Source organism: Falco biarmicus, chromosome 4 (assembly GCF_023638135.1).
Source record: "Falco biarmicus isolate bFalBia1 chromosome 4, bFalBia1.pri, whole genome shotgun sequence".
NCBI classification, from domain to species: Eukaryota; Metazoa; Chordata; class Aves; order Falconiformes; family Falconidae; genus Falco; species Falco biarmicus.
In genome coordinates this window covers 2,210,576-2,223,051 of record NC_079291.1, presented here as the reverse complement: position 1 = coordinate 2,223,051, position 12,476 = coordinate 2,210,576, and the positions used below count along the sequence as shown (strand labels likewise).

At 38.4% G+C, this 12,476-nt stretch overlaps 1 protein-coding gene across 12 annotated transcripts in view; it reads left to right on the top strand.

Moving 5' to 3' along the window:
* OSBPL3 (oxysterol binding protein like 3) overlaps window positions 1–12,476 on the top strand; it is a 92,649-nt gene that overhangs the window by 16,399 nt on the left and 63,774 nt on the right. For 11 of the 12 annotated variants that reach the window (XM_056334531.1, XM_056334533.1, XM_056334529.1 and 8 more), the window contains one exon: window positions 3,295–3,420. The gene's annotated coding sequence lies outside the window, so the exon portion shown is untranslated. Of the gene's footprint in view, window positions 1–3,294; window positions 3,421–4,810; window positions 4,830–12,476 lie in introns of those variants that run through there. The other variant, XM_056334534.1, reaches the window with a different exon arrangement.

The following is a 12,476-nucleotide window of genomic DNA, read 5'->3' as shown; positions in this document are numbered from 1 at the left end:
CTCTAGTTGTGGTGTTACTAGTTTTAGTGAGAGTTGCAGCAGAAATAAAGGGCTAACTTTAAGAAGGGAGAAAATGGGCTGGTTGCTCCTCAAGGGCCCGGTTCTGCTTGCTGCAGATTTACACCAAATTACACTCTATTGCCAGATTAGGTCTTTGTTATGCTCCTGGTAGGCATTTCCAGGAGTACTTGGAAGTGTGTAGCTTCTTTGGGACTCATACAGTACAAAACAGCTTAATGAATTGTAGAGTTGTTAAAAGGTCAATTATTGCACATTTGTTCTTTTTCTTTCTTGGGTATTAAATAGCTAATTTTCTCTGTTCTGCATTAAATGAGCGTCCCTCTATGATGCTCACGTGAGCTGTAGTCACCCACTGTGAGATTGTTTGTTGTTCAATTTCTTCTTCTATTCCAAAGTATCAGGCTCTAGGACTTTTCTAACGTTTGTTTGTATGTCTGTACAGGTGTGGATTACTTCTTTATTCTACAGGAACAAAAAATAATAATAGTAAATCAATCAACAGTGCAGTTTAGCTGGTCTGGATTTCCCAGATAAATTTAGAAAGTGTGTACCTGTATTGCAAAATACTCTGAAACAAAATATCATATGGGTACATCCCTATGCTGGCTGATCAGACTAGCTCACTGGAGAGCAGTGGGGACCATGGAAACTTTTTTTGACCAGTAAATTGTGGGCAACATTTCATTTTGGGAGGAGGATCTGCTGTATGTACAAAAATGTGGCAAGATTGTGGAACAATAAAGGCATCAGTTGCCTATATGGGGTGACCAAGTGGCTGATCCAAGCCTCGGCTCCCTGATGGACTTCTCAAATACCTTAAGAAACATCATTCAAAGTTAAGGCCCCTGCGTTTGGTTTGTCTTGGGTGGCATGGAGTTCATGAATTCTGCAGTTGTGAAGACAACACTGAACTCTTACACAGGGGGCTGCATAATAAAGTGGAAAGTTCTAGATATTGTTTCGGGTAACTCTTAGCTAAATAAAGGCTTTGAGATGGAAATGGTAGAAATAGCAGCTCCCCTTTCCAGTCCCCTGACCTGTGGGGCTGCTGCAAATGTCTGACCTTGTGGGCTGTGTTGAAAAGCCCAGTTATTTCTCTTGCTTTTTTGGGATAGTGTTTTATTTATTTAGGCCATCGCATGTTTTGGAGGTCAGTGCAGAACTGCTGATGGCCTGATGTGCCTAGTGAGGGAGACGGCTTAGGTTGTGCCTCCTTGTATCTGTTGCTTTCCTTTGGGGTCCCCCTAGGGTCCCTGCTATTTCAATGTGATATGTAATATGCTTCTGGTAACTAACATAATTGTCTGTTACCTATATCAGCTAATTTTTATTCCTATTTCTCTTACATGCAAGCAACACAAAGAATTAAAGGCACTATTTTTTCAGACCTAGGTATTTTTATTTATTTTTTTGAAAGACTTACCATAAGGTAATGTTGTTGCCTTAACCGTGAGAAGTTTTTGGTATATGATTAGTTGGAAGTTTCAGGTGTAGAGCAGCTTAATTTTTGAGTTACTGGGAGAAACACCTGCCATAGATCTGGGAAAGTCTGAGTAATAAAATCATAAAGCTGGCTCATCACTTAGATATGTTATTATTTCAGCTGCATCTGCCCTCTGCATGCTCATACAAGCTAAAAAAGTCAATAGACTCTTGTATTAATACCTATTTTAGGTCTCTAATCTTAAAAGGCAGCACAAATGAAAGAACCTTAGATTAATCTAAAATATCAAAGTTAACATGTGAAGTGTTCTTTCTTACTCTAGTTTTAAAGACTTCTGCCCTTAATATTTGGGTTATTAAAAATACGCAAGTTTATACATTAAAAAAACTAATCCTAAAATTAAATCACAGATGTTTAGACTCCAAACCAGCTGGGGCAGTAGCATTTTCAGGAATGTAACACATAGAAGCAGCAAGGAATTGAGTGTAAACATGAAATTAGAAATGATTAATTGTAGACAAGTGATACAAGAAGACAGAGGAATTGCTTAAAACTCGGCTCAGTGAGTTGAGAACGGGGAAAAAGATTTATTTTCTTTGGAAAACATGCTAACACTTTAACAATAATATTCAGTAAGGGTAGTAATGTAAATAAGAAATTCAGAAGAATTTAGTTCATTACTGAAATGAAGCTGTGTGGTCTATTGAGAACAGATAGAAATAATAACTAAGAAAAAATAAATTGTAACAGTGGATACTGGTTTTGAATCTAGGGTACAAATAATTGGAAGACTTCTGTTTTTCATATTGATTTTGATGAAAGCTGGGGAAAGCCTTGGAGCACTGGAGGAAGCTTAATGATGTGCTAGTTTTTATAAACAGTAAATGATACGTGGTGCCCAGACACTGGTTACTCTGGTATTGATTACAGCCTTTTGGAGCTGCATCAAGCTGATATGCGACCTGACTCGGTGGAACAGAAATTCAAATCTAATCATTGGAATGAAGAACCGTATGGTCTATGAATATAGAGACTAAACCATTGATCCTTTTTAGCTCAAATAAAGCACGTCAATGCTTAATTGTATGTCTAGAAGAACTGAAGGACGTAGCAAGGAAATGGAATAGGTAAACCTGAAGTTGTGCTAATGTAACCTTATATTCTGCTGAGATGAGGGTAATTCTTCAAAAATACCACAAAGCTGTGTTACTTTGTCATATGTGATTTCTGTTTGGTAGTATTCATATTGTACAGAGAAGTTCTGCAGGCTGCTAAAACCGTAAGGCTGGATTGTCTTCAGAAAAAGTGCATTTTGACTAAATATTAAAACTGCGTGTTTAGTGCTTCAAAGCAACAATTGAATAGTGGTATGAGTTTGTCAGAGTAGTAACCCTGGCATCTTTCTGTACAGGATTATTCTGTGTCTTTTCTTTGTACTGACAAGATGTTTGTTTGAGTGGGTTCCCTACACCCTCAGCAGAGTTACACACTTGTGAAGAATTCTGGATCCTTGGGGCAAGAAAGATTTCTGTTAAAAAATGCATTGCTCTGTTAGTGTGTTACTAGACCGAAACTTAGTTGCTTAGTTATATAGGAGAATGTTGCTAACCTGAACTTCTAATATGTATGTTTCAGGAAAGGAAGATGTAGCTGCAGGTTCTGTATTTTAGGGAAGTAATTTTTGGGGGTGGAACACATGAAAAAACAAGGTAGAAAATTTTCCAGATACTCGTATGTTGTACTCCTTGCTTTGTGTGCTTCCCAGGTATGAAAGGACAATGCAGCAGGAAGTTTTATTTCTCATCTGACTTTCTTTTTTTGTTTTTCAGATCCAGCGCAAGACTCCTGTGAGCTTGCCACATCTTGCCTAATGGAATTGCTCAGACTTTCACTGCTGTAAAGGAGGAGGAGATTTAGATTCTTCATAGTTGGCACTGAAAGACTACCCACTTACTGTAAGTTGGTCTGCCTTATATCATGGATGTGGTGCCCTCCCTATAGGAAAGCAGAAATTTATGTGGAGCCTGTTTTGCCCTAGAGGGGCAGCTGATGAAAGAAGCTGTGTAAGAAGCTGCTTGCCATGAAGAATCACTCCATCAATGGAGAATGGGAGAGGACTGCAGTGTAGCTGGCATAGAGGCAGTACTTCAGCCCCCTTTTGGGATGATACATTGTGCTTAATTGCATGTGTAGAATAATTGAAGAACCTAGCAAAGAAATCGAATAGGTAAACCTGAAGTTGTGCTAATGTAACCTTGTATTCTGCTGAGATAAGGGTAATTGTTCAAAATACCTCAGAACTGTGTTATTTTTAAGGGAACTGGAAAAACTATTTGTTGGGTTGTACGGTTTCCCTTTAATCTTAGGCTTTGGGGTTTCCACTGGTCACCTACCAGGAAAGGATTCTCACCCATTGCGCTCTTTGTGGTTTGTGTCTCATTCTGAAATGCTCTGTATAGACTGCAGCCAAAGATAGGCTTTTGGCAAGGTTGAGATTGTTACCAGTGATATTGAGAAACTGTGTGTGTTGCTGGCGGGCATGTTTTTTGCCCGAGTGTTCGCTAATTGTGAGATTTATCATTAAAATAAAATTGTGTCCCAAGTCATATTGCCAATTATGGCACTTGTGGTGTTTTACCTTCTCTGATAGCATGTCAAAGTACTCACGGTGCATCCTGAATACTTAATAATTTATATTTTGGGGTAGGGACATTGATAATGTACTTGAGCTTCCCGGCTAGCTGCTTGTGCTACATTTTAACATTTTTTTTAACATATTCTTGGCCTTTGTAACCTATAGGCATTAAATTAGTATTATGGGGCACATAGGACAGGTGTGATGATCTAAGTCTTACATGCATATAATTTACATATTTGTTTGCGGTTGTGAAAGGCTAGATGTTCTGAATTGTGCAGTTCTTGCAGTGCTGTGATTGTATATAAACTAATGTCTTGAAATTAGTGTTAACGGGCCTACGTGGATCTTTTACCTGTAAAGCAGAATATAGCACTGCTGTTCTGCACTGATTTCCCATTATACTCACATCTGTATGTGTGTAGGCTTAGTCACTGCTTTAAGCTTGGCAAATTCTTTTAGACTAAATCTCTCACAGTTTCTGTGTGAGCATGTAAAAGGTATCGCTAGCTGTATATTGCCCAGCAGGACTTCCTTTCCTCTGGAAAGCTGGAGATGAGTCATGAAAACTGAAGTATGTAGCAGGCACAAGGGTTGAATCTTTGCTAGATGTGGATGCTGTAAAGCACAGTAATGTCCATGTGTGTTTTCAGCTTCTACAGATTAGCAGCTGAAAAAGAGTTGGAGGAGGAGACCAAAGACTGGAAAATACTTGGTTTATTTGTTTTGGTAGGTACTGCCGTACTGCTACAATGGGCTCTCTCTGGGAGGTGCCCTATTGCTATAGGATCCTTTTACCTATGCAGATAGCAGAGTTTATCAAACACAATTACAAAACAGTTAGCTGTTTGTATTGGGAAGTTTTATGTTTAAGTAGCAAAGCAATGTTTTATGCTTGTCTAATGACTTTCAAAAAAGTTTCAGTGTACCTGGCAGAAATTAATATAGACCTGCCCTGTCCCAGTGTGCAACGTGGTTATTTTATTTGCGGGGGGGTTCCTGTGGAACAGATATATTCATGACTGCACGTGGAGTCATGCAGGAAACCTGTGAAAAAGTCAGGGCAAGACCTCACTGCTTTATCCTAATCTTTCCAGGGCAAGAATGCTGTCCATTGAAAGACAGTTTTGATAGTTGCTGAAAGGAAGGGTGGTAGATCTACAGGGGTAAAAATACTAACGAGTTTGAACAGTTATAGAAAGGGAATGTTTTGTTGCTCCTCCAATAGCTGTAGCAGAAGGCTGCAATGAGTACTGGTATTTATCTTAACAATAATATTTTTGTTTTCATACTGATGTAGTACCATCCTGTTGGCATATATTCTTGGAATGCATTAATTTGTAATACCCTTTTTCTGAGATACATTAAATCTCACATGGTGTAATTTCACTGAATAGCTCTATGCCTTTGGAAGAGGAAAAAACCGGTACTTGGTGCTCAAAGTGAATTCACCTTAAAGTTATCTTAAATGTGTTTTCACACAGTTGAAAACTGAACCTGTGGCTCTTACAGAAGCAGTTTCCATGTATTACTGACCCTTCGGAGGAATTTTTTACTGCTGTCTTGGATGTAGGAAAAAACAATGAAGGAAGTGATCCTCAATCATAAATTTTATTAAGAAACTTCATGGAGCCCCTGTGTATTCCTTTGTTTGTATTTTGTCTCAGTTTTGCCAACCTAAAATTCCTAGCTTAGTTTTTCAGTATAAATATTATGTACATCTCTCACTTGGACCACTGACATAGTAAATCTTACGAAAGGTATTTAATTTTACTTTGTCAGGTGAATATTGACAGAAGAGTTGAGAATATTGACAGCTCGACTGCTGGCTCTTTGCTAACTGTCTTATATGAGAAGCTCTTTGTACAGATATAAATTCTGTGCTAAAATGTGCCATTTGCCATTTAGTGCTTCTTTCAAAGGAAACTGAGGTCAAATTTCAGTGTGCATGTATCTGTAAATGCAAGAATAACCAGTGTGCACAACCCTAGCTGCTCTTTGTGTGCAAGCTCATGTCTATGAGTTTAAGCTACTTCTCCCAGATGAATTCCAATGTGTTTCTTGTGGATTTAGTTATGAACACTTGCACTAACTTGTTCAATGGCTAGTAGCATAGGTAGATGATGTTCCTGCAAAAAAAGTGGAGTAGGGGAGAAAAAGGAAGTTTGTCAACTTATTGTCTTACTAGTTGCTATTGATACAGATTAATTTTATGTTATTGTTTAAGACTAAAATAAACTATACATATGAGCATCAGGATGGGCATCTATGGGAAGGGAGGTGTGAAGAAGCAGGATAACTTGACCTCATAAGAGCATAATTTGTAACTTTTAGTTTCGATCATAGGTACTTTAGTCTTAAACAGATAAAACCTGGTTAGACAGAGGAGCTGTTTGAAACTGGACTGCTGATTCAGTATGATTACAGAACAAAGTCATTTTTAGAGTTTGTGTCAGTAAAATTAAATGTGTTTTGAAACTATGAAAAGGTGGATCAAATGTACAGGCACAGTTTCGTTAATACAGCATTGTAAATCAGTCATAGCTTAAATGCATCTTTTAGGGCAAGTTGTCACCGGTAAATGCCAAACTTGTCAGGCTGATGTTGGGCTTGAAGTGGTGTGAAAAGGTTGTGAACTCCTTGGTCCTGTGGTGTCAAGGCCACAGACTGATCCCCCTGCAGCAGGAACACTGTTTGCCTCAGACATGGTAATTCAGATCTTTTTAATAGTTACTGCTTCCTACCTTGGGAGAGACTATGAACTCACGCGCTTAAAATAGGTAATTAGCGTAACCAAAAGTGACTTAGATCATGAATCTAGATCATGAGATCGTTATCAAGAGAAGACCATGAATCTTGTTTCCTGTTAATCAAATTTTTGATTCCTTACACAGAGGAAAGTAGCAACTGCTATGTGTCTCATTGTTCCAGAGACAATCAGGATAGCCACCCTGCGTTTTGGCAACAGGAACAAATTGCCTTCTTACTAGCACTACAAGGAGAATTATGCAAAGTGAGGTTCTGCATTTTGCTTCCAGAAAGTAATATAGGTAGTGCAGATTCTTACCACTGAAAATGTTTTCATTGCATTCTCACTGAGCAGGAGCACATGCTTTTCATCAGAATGTCATGAACTCAGTCAGTCCTGATGTAAATCAGTTTTGTGCTTGGAAAAGCCATGAAAACTTCCCCCTCATTTTAAGAGTAGCTCTAAGATACTGTCTCTGTCTTTTGGTTTGTGTTTGAACCTATGTTTCCATCAGCCGTATCTTTCTAAAAAAAATTGGGTAACTTTTTCTTTCCTTATGTAAACTCTGGTAAGTTGTTTATTTGTCCACTAGGAGGAGAATGAAAAGAATGTTTCATATACATCAGAAGGCAGAAGATTTGTCACATTTCAAGGGTGCCCTTAGAAATGTATTTATTACGAGCTTCAAAGCCCCTTGCTTTCCAGCTGTGCAACAGCAAAGGTTTCGCATGCAAGCTAATGGCATGAGAGGGGAAAAGAAGGCTGCAGTTGTTGGTGGACTTCTTTAGTAGTATGGCAATGAGAATGTGGGACTGAATCTTCAATCTTGGCATGTGTAATAGTCAATGAGATATGTTTTTGGCCTCTAGTGACTCTTTTGCTCATTCACTGACTCCTAGTTTAAACGCCTTTTACTCCCATGTGCTTTTGCAAAAAGGTCATATCCTCATTTTAATTCATAAGGCAAGTTCTTTTAGCAGTAAGTATTTGAAGAAAAATAAACCCTATATTGTTACTTTAGGTTAGCAGAGGTTTCCTGTGCTAAGCAGAGAAATATGATGATTAAACTAGGTACTTTTCAAGAAGAAATAAAGTTTACTCAATCTTTAAAGTAATATGTTAACAGTATAGTTTTTTAAAGACACCTGTGTAAAGTTCACAATCACTGTGCTTCTGTAGTAATGTGTGTTAATCTTGTTTTATCCTCAGTTGTTGGTCCAAGTGTGTAATCAGTTGAGGATTTTTTTTGTTGCAAATCTTATCAAAGCATATATAAGGAATGGAAAAAGGTCAAACCTGACCAAAGATAATTATCAATGGTGATTAATAAATAGAAATATATTTAGGAAAATGAAACACTTGCAGTATTTGTTTAATAAGATTTTTTTAAAAAAACTTAGACTTCTATGCATGTGCCACAGGGGAGAGAACATCTACTATGGAGACACATGCTTTTTAGTTACAAAACCATAGCAAGAACATTTGAGAAGAAAAATACGTTCTCCTGTCAGCTGAAATTATGTTGGAAGAACATTAAGATTCTGGCAGAAGACCAGGCACAGTCTTATCTGGTAGGGAGTAAAACATGCTGGCTGGTAACTTCCAGGCGTGATAGCGAGCATCAGAGCAATATAGTATAAAATTATTATTAAAAACTTCAAGAAGATTTCAATGCAGCAGCATGTTTTACTGTAATTTTCGCTGACCTTCCCTTCTGTCCGGGTGAATTCTGTGCCTCCCTATCTCCTGGAGGAGACCTGGGCTCTGCTACTGTATCTTTGGAGGCTGGCAAGTTATTAAAAAAAAAAAGGGAAAACTTCTTGATCTAAGACCAGATTTCATATGATGCCTTACCTTAAAAAATAATAAAAAGATTCTTTATACTCACTACCCCCCAGTTTTTGTCCGTGTATATATTTTTCCCCAGGAGTTTTTTCAGTACTTAAATATCTGAACAATTTGACAGCTGTCCACAGGTGTGTTTGAACGTACTGCAAGTAGTAGCTTATTTTAAGCAGCAGGAATTGTGCTTTCAGAAAAATAAAAGAAATTATTATTCTACTTTAAAAGTGTAATACTAGATGATTAGTGACAATGTTAGTACTAGAAAATTGTCCTTCTGTAGTGCAGCAGGTGTTTGGAAATGCTAACAAGCTGTCAGGTGCTACAAAAATGAAATAATTTTAATTCTTGGGGGCTCTTACATTAGCTAAAAGGTAATGCTGTCAGCTACAATCATAGTCCAGAGACAGCAGTGCTGACTGTGTTGGCAGTGAAAAAGCTGCATGTTTTTTCTGGTTGAGAGACATCGATAGAATTTGGTGTTGCTGCTGAGAAGGATAAGGAGAACTGCAAAAGTGCCCTGTTCCTTTACGTGTAATTTTAAGGCAGCTCTTATTGAGCAGCAACTCTTTGCTTCTAAAGGTTGAAACCATTTGCTAATGCAGTTTTTAACATTAATGCTGGGCCGCTCCTTACCTGCTGCTTTTATTTTTGTCATAGCTGAACAAAATGATATTAACAAGTGGTTGGCAAGGTAAAAGGTGTTCTAACGTATGCTACTTTATAGTTTTACCTGTAACACCTTCCAGCATCTGACCAGCAGCTTTGAGAGAAAACATTTGGTTCAGGAGAAATGGAAAAAGCATTCATCGTTTAGGTCAAGCTCTGGGACTCTGAAGGAAACTGGATGGAGAGAGACAGGCTGCAAAGTTAAGAACTGAAAAGTTCAGTGGATTTTGATTTGCCATAAGCGTAGTATAAATTTGCAAGTTTTCTGTGCCTTTGGCTTTTATAGCAAGTAAACTTCTGACTAAATTTAGCATGTTGTAATGAAATGGGGATTCAAAAATATAAACAAAGCAGACTGATTTCCCTACCCATAAAGAAGAAACATGCTATATATCTCTGTGGACATGTAAATTAAGGTGATACTGGGAAAATGACAAGTATCCCTAAATCCAGAATAATTCATCTTTTGTTTGCTTTAATCGTTTTTGTATGTTTGCTTTTTATGAAGATATGGAAAGACTGATTCTCATTAAAACACAATGAACTATATGTGGATATTTGGTAATAAACTTAGCTTGGCAAAACAAAGTACTTTCACAGACAGCTTTACATATTTGCTTCATTAATTAAGAATTTATGTAGCATTGCATATGTCTAATTCTGATTCTTAGCTTTACACTTTATTACTCTTGGAATGGTAAGTAAGATCATATTCTGTATGTAATCTGTGGTAAGCTGTATTTCCACTGAAATTGGTTAAAATACTGAAAAAGAAGTTTTAAACACTAAATTTTAAAATATGCAACATACATAAGACTAATTTACTAAATCAGAAATGCACAATTGTACCACTGTACTGATTTGTTTCTGGTTGTACTTAAGCAGTGTAAAAGCTGTTCCCTTCCAGAGTTTGTTGGTATTTTGCTAATTTATTAGGTGAAGAATAAGCAATATTTTCAGTTCCCAATTGCCTTCCCTCCTCTGAATGAGCAATAGACAACACATAAACCTAGGCAGCATACATTACCTGAAGATGACGTTGGTCTAAAATATACTTTTTGTATATTTTAGACTTTTGCTATAAAAGGTCATGTTAAGTTTCCAGAGCAGCCTGGATTCCAAGTGAGTGATTGACAGCTCTTTCTAATCTCATGGTTAGAGTCCCCTTAAAACCTTCTATTTAAGCATATGCTACTTCAATTTGCTTTTTCAGCTTAAATCATATTTAGTAGACTATCATCAGGCAGTGTAATCATAATTCAGAAATAAAATTTCAAAGTTAAACATTTTGACAAGATTATGTTTTATTTTTGTTTTATGATTTTATGATTATTTTATGATCATCTTTCAGGCTGTTCAGAATGACCACAGTTTCAGTTTTTCTAATGTTCTGTCATCTCCTTCCTTTCGTTCTTCTAATGGGAAAGACAACAGATCATAAAATATGCGAAAGCTTTAACTGCCGCATCCTAAATAACAATCAGATAGTAATTCACTTTCAATAACGCATTTTACAAGGAGTAACTACCAAAGACTTCTAAATTAAATTCAGTTTCTGCTCTGCAGTGTTACAGTTTGGAAAAGAGATTAATGGATAAAATGGGTTCTTTAAGTAAACATAAAGGAATGAAAACGTAAATAAAAGTGAGTTTTTTTTCTACTGCAGACCACTGAGCTTGGAGAATTTCTGGCACATATGCTGTATCTTTACTGTATGACCAATTATCAAAGCATGCACGACTGATAAAGGTTTTTGCTTGATTTGGTTTTCTTATAAATCAGTCCTTGACAGCATGCACTTTCCTTTCTTTCATGCGTTGTTGTTGGAGGATGTATTGGAGAGAAGAAATGGGAGGTCAGCAGTGGGTGAGGGAGAACTGTGGCTGGCTGTAAGAAATGGGGGTGCGGGTGGGTTACTGCATTAAATCATCTTCTTGTCTTTGTGCAGCAGGGGCTCTCCTATAGAAGTAGGCTGTATTGAGCGATTTTCCAGATAAATACTTGGATGTATCAAATTTGGAGACAAAGCTTCTTTCCTTACTAGCTCAAATGGTGCTGGGAGGTGGCTGAATAGTGAGAGTTCACTTGCCTGTTTTCAGTTACCCCTTGACCAGAAATTCTAAAGTTTTTAAAGTCTAAATGTAAAATTATTCTTCCCTCAGGCCATAATTCATGCTGTTGCTTAGACAATGAATCTAGAAGGCTGTTTGTTCTATCTGGCCAAAATGTAGCTTGTGCTTCACCTTTAAAATTGTTGCATGCATATGATTTATGTTTGGGGTTTGGTGTTTTTTTTCAGTACCATACACTTAACAAGAAAATGTAAAAGGAACAACTAATTAAGAGGTGGTAGCTAAGTAACAGCTGTTAAGAGCATGATTCAGCATCTCACCCTGCAACTATCTCCCCCTGCAAGTTTTGAGGTTTTGATCTACCCTGTGTTTGCAGACTCCTTGGTGAAGGAATGCTGGTGACCAGGGTACCGGGGATGCTGTGATGGATGTTGTGGTGGGTTGACCCTGGCTGGACACCAGCTGCCCACCAAAGCTGCTCTACCACTTCCCTCCTCAGCTGGACAGGGGAGAGAAAATACAATGAAAAGCCTGTGGGTTGAGATAAGGGCAGGGAGGTCACTCAGCAATTACTATCACGGGCAAAACAGACTCAGCTCAGGGAAATTAGTTCAATTTATTGCCAATCAAATCAGGGTAGGGTAATGAGAAACAAAAAATCAATCTTGAAACACCTTCCCCACCCCTCCCTTCTTCCCGAATCCTCCGCCGCCTCCCCCACAGCAGCAGAGGGAAGGGGGTTGCTGTCAGCTCATCACTTGTGGTCTCTGCCGCTCCTTCCCCCCCAGGGGGAGGGCTCCTCATACTCTTCCTCTGCTCCAGCCTGGGGTCCCTCCCACAGGAGACAGTCCTCCATGGACTTCTTCAACATAAGTCCTTCCCACAGGCTGCAGTTCTTAAACTGTTCCAGCATGGGTCCCTTCCATGGGGCACAGTCCTTCAAGGAAGGACTGCTCCGGCATGGGTGCCCTGTGGGGTCACAAGTCCCGCCAGCAAACCTGCTCCAGTGTGGGCTTCTCTCTTTCCATGGGTCCTGCCGGGAGC